Source organism: Narcine bancroftii, chromosome 1 (assembly GCF_036971445.1).
Source record: "Narcine bancroftii isolate sNarBan1 chromosome 1, sNarBan1.hap1, whole genome shotgun sequence".
NCBI lineage: Eukaryota > Metazoa > Chordata > Chondrichthyes > Torpediniformes > Narcinidae > Narcine > Narcine bancroftii.
The window spans coordinates 394533135-394543674 of record NC_091469.1 but is presented as its reverse complement, the minus strand read 5'-3'; the positions used below and the strand labels follow the sequence as shown (position 1 = coordinate 394543674).

The 10540-nt window shown below is 35.6% G+C and overlaps 1 non-coding gene across 1 annotated transcript; it reads left to right on the top strand.

Moving 5' to 3' along the window:
- The first annotated feature begins 9318 nt into the window (after nucleotides 1-9318).
- LOC138752030 (5S ribosomal RNA) lies at nucleotides 9319-9437 on the top strand. Its single transcript, XR_011350325.1, has one exon. It is a non-coding gene; the product is annotated as a 5S ribosomal RNA (ribosomal RNA).
- Nucleotides 9438-10540: the final 1103 nt, after the last annotated feature.

Below are 10540 nucleotides of genomic sequence, written 5' to 3'. Positions count from 1 at the left end.
GGCAGTCCTTGTACCTCTTCTTTGGTGCACCTCTGTCACGGTGGCCAGTGGAGAGCTCGCCATATAACACGATCTTGGGAAGGACCATCGCCATGGTTTGCATATATTTATTTTATACATATGATTCTTTCTGCACAGAGGTTTACAATCTCATATTTCAGCTATTAAGTGATATTAATGAAAACTTGAAAGGAACTATCCAATCTCAATTTTCAAGAAAGATACAACTGTAGAAGAAAATGGCATGAGGCAAAAATAGTCTAACCAAAGGCAAATGCATTTACCTCATGGTAATGTGTGAGAGACAGGGGCACCTTTAAATTTATATTTCAATGCTCCTGTGGAGAAAAATAACAAAGGCACATCCTATTTAATGATGGCAACCACTAGAGCCAAACAGAAAGTAAAAAATGTTACAATTATGAAATATTTCCTGATGATCACTAATAAAAAGGCTTATGTTAAGTAAGAGATGACTCAGCATCTAGGGAATGTGAAGGAATTTGGTTGATCATCTACCATCAACAGACTAATGCAAAAACTGCTTTTTTGTTTTTCTTGCTTTTCAATCTGAGACTTATTTGAAATGACTGTTTCTTTTAAATGTGTGCAGAAAAAAATATAAATCAATTCTACCAAAACCAAGTACTGATTTTACTTTGATGTCTATGTCAGGAGATTCTGTTGATAAATGCAAAAGGAAAATGTCAGTTATCTAATAATCATATTCATGAAAACTTTTAATCATTGATAATTCTTATTTGAAGAAGTGACAACCAGGCTAGATTAAGGGGATGTAATTGATGATGTGTATTTGGATTTTCGAAGGCCTTTGACAAGGTGTTGGTCATGAGGCTACTTAACAGAATAAAACCCAGGTTCAACAGGAAACATAAGACTGGAGGTAGAGCAATGGCTGATTAGCAGAGAGTTGGAATACAAGGATCATATTTTGGTTGGCTGCCAATTGCTTGTGCTTTTCCACAGAGGTCAATGTTGGTCTGCTTCTTTTTATGCTGTATATTAATGATTTGGATTATCGAATGAAAGGCTTAGTGGCCAGGTTTACAGAAGATATTTCATATTTCAGATTTATTGTCAGAGTACATATATGACATCACGTAGAACCCTGAGATTCCTTTTTCCTGCAGGCATGGCAGAAATACCACTAATTGGTAAGGCAAAAAAAAACAACTGCACACGGTGTGAATATGTAAAAATAACTATAAACAGATAACAAATGTAAACAAACTGACTGTCCAATACAGAAAGAACAAAGAAAATCAATAAAGTGCACAAGGAAGATTCCTTAAATGAGTCTCTGGTTGACTTTGTCATTGACAATTCTGATGGCGAAGGGGAGATTATACAAAGGTAGGTGGAGGAGCAGGTATTGTAGAGGAAACCTGGAGGCAGCAGAAGTACTTAGACAGATTAAGATAAGGGGCAGAGAAGTGGCAAATTAAATATAATGTTGAAAAGTGTACAGTCATGTACTTTGGTAGAAAAAAACAAATATATATAACCATATATAACCACTTACAGCACAGTTCAGCCCTACTAGTCCATGCCATAACAAATCCCCACCCTCCTAGCCCCACTGACCAGCACCCGGTCCATACCCCTCCAGTCCTCTCCTCTCCATGTAACTATCCAGTCTATCCTTAAATGTAACCAATGATCCCGCCTCAACCACGACTGCCGGAAGCTCATTCCACATCCCTACCACCCTTTGTGTAAAGAAATTTCCCCTCATGTTCCCCTTATAATTTTCCCCCTTCAATCTTAAACCATGCCCTCTAGTTTGAATCTCCCCCACTCTTAATTGAAAAAGCCTATCCACATTTACTCTCTCTGTCCCTTTTAAAATCTTAAACACCTCTATCAAGTCCCCCCTCAATATCAAATGGGAAAACTATTTTCTAAATGGGGAGAAAATTGAAAATATCCAGATACAAAGGGACCTAGTAGACCTCATGCAGGATATCATGAACTTAAACTTACATGTTGATTCGATGGTGAAGAAGGCAAATGCAACGCTGGCATTTATTTCAAGAGGAATAGAACATAAGAGCAAGGAAGCAATGTTGAGATTTTATAAGGCCCTGGTGAGATCTCACTTGGACTATTGTGAGCACTTTTGAGTTCCACATTTAAGAAAGGACGTGCTGACATTGGAGAGGATTCAGAGGAGGTTCACAAAGACAATTCAGAGAATGATAGAGTTATCATATGAGCAGCGTTTGGCAGCACTTGGCCTGAACTCACTGGAATTTAGGAGAATGTAGTGGGATCTCATTGAACTATTTTGAATGTTGAAGGGCATGGACAGAGTAGATCCAGATGTTTCCCAGAGTGGGAGTGTCTAGGACAAGAGGGCACAATTTCAGGTATGAAGAATATCTGCTTAGAACACATGCAAAATAATTTATTCAACCAGAGGGTGTTGAGTCTGTGAATTTGATGATACAAGAGGTTGTGGAGGCTGTCATTGGGTGTATGTAAGGCGGCGATTGATAGGTTCTTGATTGGTTATGGCAGAAAAGGTTATGGGGAGAAGGCCGCGTAGTGGAGCTGAGTCAAAAAAATGGATCAGCTCATGATTAGATGGTGGGGCAGGCTTGATGGGCTGAATAGCCTATTTCTGCTCCAATGTCTTCTGGTCTTAAAAAATCCTTGGTGATTAATGCATAAGGCTGTTTTTCATTCTAAATCATCTGTCTGTTTCCTTATCCTCTGTAGCCATTCTATTTATTATGCAGCATATCTTAAAGATCCATCAGCATCCCTCAATTATATTTTGAAATCTATGATGCAAACCTACATTTAAGATAAATTATGTTATTTTAATTAAAACTGGACACTTAATCAAATTATAAATTTGCTTTGAAATGAGAAGCAGCTTTTTCCAAAACTGTAAAGCTACAGACCAGGATGAGCCCTATGTTAATTCCATTCACAAATTGCAGTAATTTGCATCAGTATGTTATAGAATGAGAAGTCCCTGGACTCCAGGCAGAACTGAGGTATCCATGTCACTCAGTGTTCAGGCTGACAAGTTTGGTGGGGTGTTCAAGATAAGGAAGGTACAATACTGCACAAGGAGTTAGCATATTAAGAATGAATTCATGAATTAAGAGTTTATTATCATATAACACAAGCACAATGTGCAGATACAATGAAAGTTTTGCTTGCTGAAACAGCCAGGTACATAAAATATAATAACAACACCAAATATAATTGAAACAAAAAGATTATAAATATGAATATAAATTTGACTTGTAGTTCAAAAAAATGTGATCTGTCAGTAGTGCAGTAGATCTTTGGTTGTATTATGTTTAGGGTAACTTTTTATTTTGGTCTAATCCTGTCTCTTTGTTCTTTTTTATTATTTTTTATTTTTCACACTATAAACCAGACTGACCAAAATACATACATTTAACTCTTGAATATATACAGTGTCATTTTCTCCCCTTTTTCCCCCCTCCCTTCCCTCCCTCCCTCACCCCCCCCTTCCCATTTATTCAAAGTTCAATTTATATGATATATTAAATCTATTAAACAATGTCGTCACTTAATAAAAATAAACAAGAATTTTTTGTCTTTTACTTTCATATACTGAGTCAGTTCATTTTGTTGTTTTCTCCTTCTGTCATTTTAGGTGGTGGAGGTCCATGGTAGGATTTCTCTATTGTATTTCATGTATGGTTCCCATATTTGTTTGAATATTGTGATGTTATTTCTTAAATTCTATGTTATTTTTTCTAATGGAATACATTTATTTATTTCTATGTACCATTGTTGTATTTGGACATGTGAGAAAGTGAAAAAATTTTGGGAAGATCTAAACCAGATATTAAATAAAATCACAAAAAGCAATATACCAAAAAACCCAGAGATATTCCTTCTAAGTAATATAAGAAATAAAGAATTTGGACTCGATTTGGATGGAGCACAAAAAAAAGATTTATTATGATAGCCCTAGCTGTAGCAAAAAAATGTATTATGTTTAGGACAACTTGAAGAGTTTCAAGACCCTGATAGCTGCTTTAAAAAAAAAAATCCTTGAATGTATATGTGCCAAACTTCCAGGTTCTGTAACTTCTGCCTGAAGATATCTTGAGAAGAGAGCATAACCAGAGAGATGGGGGTCTTTTACAATGTGGTCTGGGAGGAAGGAGTTGAGATAAATAGTGGAAAAGAAGAATGGTAACAGCATCCAGCTGCACAAACAACCTGTTGGTGAATCATTTGACAATATTACTGCGCAATGGTCACATCAAAATATCTTTAAAGGGCATCTTAGCAATGTTCTGACCACTATCATATCATATATGTCTTATCGTATCAAGAAAATGAAAATGAATAAAAAATGAATTAGGAGTCTCAGATTTAACCCTGGGATTTTTTTTTGACATTTGCAATTAAAGTGTGAAGATATGGAGTAGACGTCTCTACCCTGGGGGCATATACATCCTACCAGCAGGCACAATCAACTCAGTGAAGCCCAGACTGCCAAATTCAAGTTCTTGCTTCACTATACATGTATTAATGTTGTAATGCTTTACAAAGAGCTTTTCTTTTTATCAGTCTCAGGTCTGAATTATTATGAGATCAGAACACAATGCTTCTTTAATAAACTAATGGCTAAATAGCTGACTTTATATGCAATCCTTGCAGCTTGATGATTGTTAATCAAATGGACCACAAAGACAAAAACTTAGCTACCCATCTCCAGCAGTAAGTTAGCATGTGGTGATCCACTATTCCATATGTACAAGATGTATATGGAATAGAAGCGTATTCCTGTCATTTCCACTTCCATTTGGCAGCCTCTAGCTATATTCCATATTATAATCTATGTATAAATGACAGCCACTCAATATAGATATCAAAAATTGATCAAATCCCGTCAGAGGTATGGCTGGTCACAAGATATGGAGAGAGGAGGCTTATGACTAAATTATTAATACATTAATTATAAACTAAGAAGTCAATTTTTTGATGAAAGTAAACAATAGTGGGTGTTCAGCTTATGATCTGTTCCCTAAATCTTAACCCAATTAACATATTTTACAGCAAATAGGCATTGAGGTTATAAGAATTCAATTCAAAGGTAGCCAACCTTTTCATTTTTATTTTTTAATTTAGACATTCAACACAGTATCAGGAAATTTCAGCATGGGATCCATGGAACCTTGGCTGTGTGGATTAAAATTTGGCTTGCATGTAGAAAATAGAGAGTAGAAATGGCAGGGAAGGATTCTGCCTGCAGATTAGTTGGGTGCCGCAGGGATCTGTTCTGGGACCCTTGCTCATTGTACTTTTTATAAATGACCTAGATGAAGAAACAGAGGGATGGGTAAGAAAGTTTGCAGATGATATGAAGTTTGGAGGAGTTGTGGATGGAGCTGAAAGTTGTCGTAGGTTACAAAAGAATATAGGATGCAGAGTTGGGCAGAAAAGTGGCAGATTGAGTTCAATCCAAATAAGTGTGAGGTGGTGCATTTTGGAAGGTCAAACCAGAAGCCTGAATACAGGGTTAATGATTGGATACTTAACAGTTGTGGTGGAACAGAGGGAAATTGGGGTCCAAATCCATAAACCTTTTAAGGTTGCTGTGCAGGTTGATAGAATAATTAAGAAGGCCTATTGTTTGCTGGGCTTCATTAATAGGTGAAATGAGTCAAGAGGTTATGTTGCAATGCTACAAATCATGGTGAGGCCACACTTGGAGTTCTGATCACGTCATTATAGGCTGGATGTGGAAGCTATGGAAAGGATGCAGACGAGTTTTGCCAAGATGTTGCCTGGATTGGAAAATAAATCTTATGAGACAAGGTTAGCAGAGCTGGGGGGATTTCCCTTTGGAATGCAGAAGAATGAGAGGTGATTCAATAGAGATCTACAAGTTTCTGAAGGGAATTGTTAAGGTAGACAGCCAGTGCCTTATTCCCCAGGGAGGGATTAGCAAACACCTGAGGACATCTGTACAAAGTGAAGGGAGGTAAGTTTAGAGGAGTAAGGGTTGGTTTTTTTACACAGAGAATTGTGGCAAGGATGGTGGTAGAGGCTGAAACATTAGAGGCATTTAAGACACTCTTAGACAGGCACATAGATGAAAAAAATAGAATGTTATGAGGTAGGAAGGGTTTAGTATTTTTTGATAGGAATATATAGGTCAGCACAACATTAAGGGCCAAAGGACTTGTACTGTGCTGTAATGCTCTATGTTCTGTGCATCCAAAAAATACGCAGGTGTTATAAGCTCACATTTTATTTAGTAAGCACACTTTAAGGGTTAATGATTAGATACTTAACAGTTGTGGTGGAAACACAGGTTGAAACAATTTCATAACAAAACCTTTTCAAGCAAAACCATCCACAGCTTGTGATCAGACAGAAGGCACCATCAAATAGGAACCATAAAAAAGTTAATGGTTCTTAAGAACCAGAACAATGAATTGTTTATCAAAGGAAAAGACATCTGTGGAGAAATAAGTCATATGCTTTTGAGTCATGTTTTTGGGAAACTGAAACAGAAACAGATTTAAACTTGAAGAAGCAGCATTCAGTATCATCAACAAGGCATCTAAGGTCAGAAGTGAAGGACTTTTGGACACTTTTGTTGTTTTTCCTTGTCGGGGAAACAGAGATCTTCTATGACCATTGTAATGGTCATTTTGGATTTACCCATATCTGAGTAAAGGAAGCAGGAAAATTGCTTCATTTAGATCGTTACCATTCTGATGGTCATTTCATCTGACATTTCCCTGTGGAAGTCAAAAGTTCTGTTTCCCCTATGCAAGGAAGAAGTGAGTTGTGACAACCATTTGTATGAAAGAACATTTCTCTAGAACCAATTTGACAAGGACTAGTGAGTTAAAGGCAATCTGGTGACTCAGTGTCTCACCTACTTCATAATTACTTCTGAACATGGGATTATAAGTTTTGGGTTTCAATACAGGATTTCTAAGACTGAAATTTGGGAATTGACTTTCCAGAATTGTGTCTAAGCTGTAATACACACACACACACACACACACACACACACACACACACACACACACACACACACACACACACACACACACACACACACACATTCATGCATAGTTGGAGTTAAGTTTAGATTTAAGTAAGATGTTATGTTATTAGTCATTATAAATAAAAAAATATAATTTTTAAAATACCATCATCTTGGTAAATTTCTATTGTTTCTTTCTTTTTATTAAACATATTATAAGTAAGTAATATATGAGGATAATAGAATACAAAATTGAATAGTAAAAACAGAAACGTCAATATATTGCAATACATAATATAACGTATAACATATTGAACAATATTATCCCTTTCTCCTCAATTTGGAATATTCAAAAAAAGAGGAAAAAATTATTATTAAAACCCCATCTAACCTACCAAACTAAACAAAAAACACCAACAACAACAGAAAAAAGAAGGTTGGGCAGCCTGAACTGAGAATTCGCTACAACAAATCAATACAAACTATTTATCTGGTCTTTGCCAACAAAAAAACACACAACAGAAATCCAAAACAGTCTGGAAGGTAAAGTTAAAATACAAATTAACTCATACAAAAATAGTTTATAAAAGGAAGCCTAGTCTCTTCAAACTTAATGCAGGTATCAAAAGTGCAACTTCTAATTTTTTATAAATTTAAACATGACATAACTTGAGAGAACCATTACATCAAAGTAGATGAATTCAGATATTTCAATTTAAATAAAATAGCTCTTCTGGCTGACAGTGTAGTAAAGACTACAGCCCGATGTGCAGAGGTGGGAACTCAGCCCACCTCTGGAACTATAATTCCAAAAATAGCAGTCAATGGATTAGGTTGCAATCTAAAACCCAGTATAACTGACAAAGTCTTGAAAATATCTGTCCAATACTTCTCCAATACAGAGCAAGACCAAAACATATGTGTTAGTGTGGCCACTTGTGATTTATATCTATCACATGTCAAACTAACATTAGGAAAAATATAGGCCAATTTATCTTTCAACATATGAACCCGAGGTACCACTTTAAAATGAATCAATGCTTCTCGATCACATAATAAAGAGGTATTAACCACTCCAAAAATCTTTTCCCAAAGTTCCTCTGGGACAAGTGAGTCAAGTACCAATTCCCAAGCTCCTCTAATTTTATCATTAGAGATTGATTTCAATTTTAATAAGTTATTGTAAATATTACCTATTAAACCCTTATGGTAAGGATTCAAATGAAAAAGAGTATCAAAATCAGGTTGATATGATATAGGAAAGTTAAGTAATAATTTATTCAAAAAACTTCTAACTTGGAAATATCTAAAAAAAATGTGACTTAGGTATATTATATTTGTTAGATATTATGTTAAAAGACACTAAACATTCATCTATAAACAGATCTGAAAAATAGACATTTCATTTATTTTTCCAAAAAGAAAAAGCTTGATCAATTATAGAAGATGAGAAAAAAATAATTGCAATAAATAGTATTAGATAAACTAATTTTTTTTAATCAAAAACTTTTTGAAATTAAAACCAAATTAAACCAAATGAAGGTTTAAGTATTGGGTTAAAGGTATGTCCATTAATCTTAGAAATTGTTAAAGGAAGAGCAGCTCCCAGTAAGGAAGCTAATGAATACATTTGGATGGATTTCAATTCCAAATCTGTCCAATGAGGGTGTTCAAGTTTGTCAGAATAATATACCCAGAAAATAATATATCAAATATTAACTACCTAATAATAAGATCTAAGATTAGGTAAAGCCATACCACTATTTTTCTTTAATTTTTGCAAATGAAATTTACTCAACCTAGCATTCAATATTCCACATAGAATGTTAGGTTCCATATACAAGAAGAAATTCAATATATAAGAAATTTGAGTCAATATTGTGAAAAAATGATTTAGAAATAAAAACTGGACCTGGTTGAAATATATACAAAAATGTATGTAAAATTATCTTCTTGATAGCATTTATTTGACCTGTTAAATTTATAGCCAATGGAGATAATCTAGAAAGTGTTTGTTTCACATAGTCAAGGGAGAAAATTAAATTTGTATAAATCTTTAAATTTTTTAGTGATCTTAACCCCAAGATATGTAAAGTGTTCTGTAACCTCTCTAAAAGGTATATAGATAGGCACATACATATTCATTGGAAATGGTTCACTCTTATGGAGATTCAGTTTATACCCTGAAAAAAAATACTGAATTGGGAAAGCAAAGACAGCATTGAAGGAATAGATTACTCAGTATCTGAAATATATACTAAAAGATTATCTGCATATAAAGATATCTTATGGCCTACGGCCATACTAGCCTGAAAACGCCCGATCTCGTCCGATCTCAGAAGCTAAACAGGCTCAGGCCTGGTCAGTACTTGGATGGGATTCCGCCTGGGAATACCAGGTGCCGTAGGCTTTTAAAAATATTTTAAAAAATTTTTTTTAAAAAAAGATATCTTATGAATTGTATCTCCTCTGTTAATACACTGATTTTTACTGGAGTCACAAACTGCAATTGCTAAAAGTTCCAAGGCTACGTTAAATAATAAAGGACTTAATCGACAACCCATTATATCATAGACCATAAGCAATTTCTATGGTTGTCAAATATATACAGACCTCCAAATAGTAGCCGGAATGTGGAAGACCAATTTCAACAGCAAATAGAAAAGGTGTGCCAGAAGGGCAATGTTATGGTAGTCATGGGGGATTTTAACATTAGATTGGAAAACCTAGGTTGGGACAGGATCTCCAGAGAGAATTTGTAGAGTGCCTCTGAGATGGCTTTTTAGAGTTCCTATGTCTTTTGATCTTATGTCCAGAACATTGCACTAGAAGTGACAAAAGTTCGAAATGTAAAGGTCTTCAATGATTCTCCAAGGTAGAAGGGGAAAGGAAGAAAGAGTAAAGAGAGGAGAAATGGGGGTCTGTGGGAGAGACTAAATTACAAATGTATTTGGTTTGAAATGGTGAAAAATTCTTCATTGGGCGTGATTGTGAAACGCCATGTGTTGTCCGAAGGCAGCCTGAATGAGGGCAAACCATTATTTCACAGAGTAGGAGCAGATAACCTAAGAAAATCCAGCTGCATCTTCTTTAATCATATGCCGTTTTTCTCTAATGGACTCTTTGGCCTTTTAAAAGCGAATTACTAACACTCGCGGTGACAAGAGCGCAGAAGTGTCTAACAGTCGAATTAACTTTTTTTTCTCTCCGATGTCTGTCAACGTCCATATCGCAACCCATTTTTCAATCAAAAGACACTCCTCCGCTTCTCTCTCTGGGCTCAACGGGTAATTGAGTAACCCCCGCCTGCTGGTGTTCGGTTCAACCAGGAGCAACGAGAGACGATCACTTGGGCACGAAAAACGAAGAAAATCCGAAGCTATACTCAAGTCCTATAAACCACAATCCTATTGTTGATCGAGTCGGAGCAGAAGCTTGGAGCTAAGATGTGTATTTAATTAAATATGTTAACAAACATTGCATGGCTGTTCTGGAAAAAAGGCACACATTGAT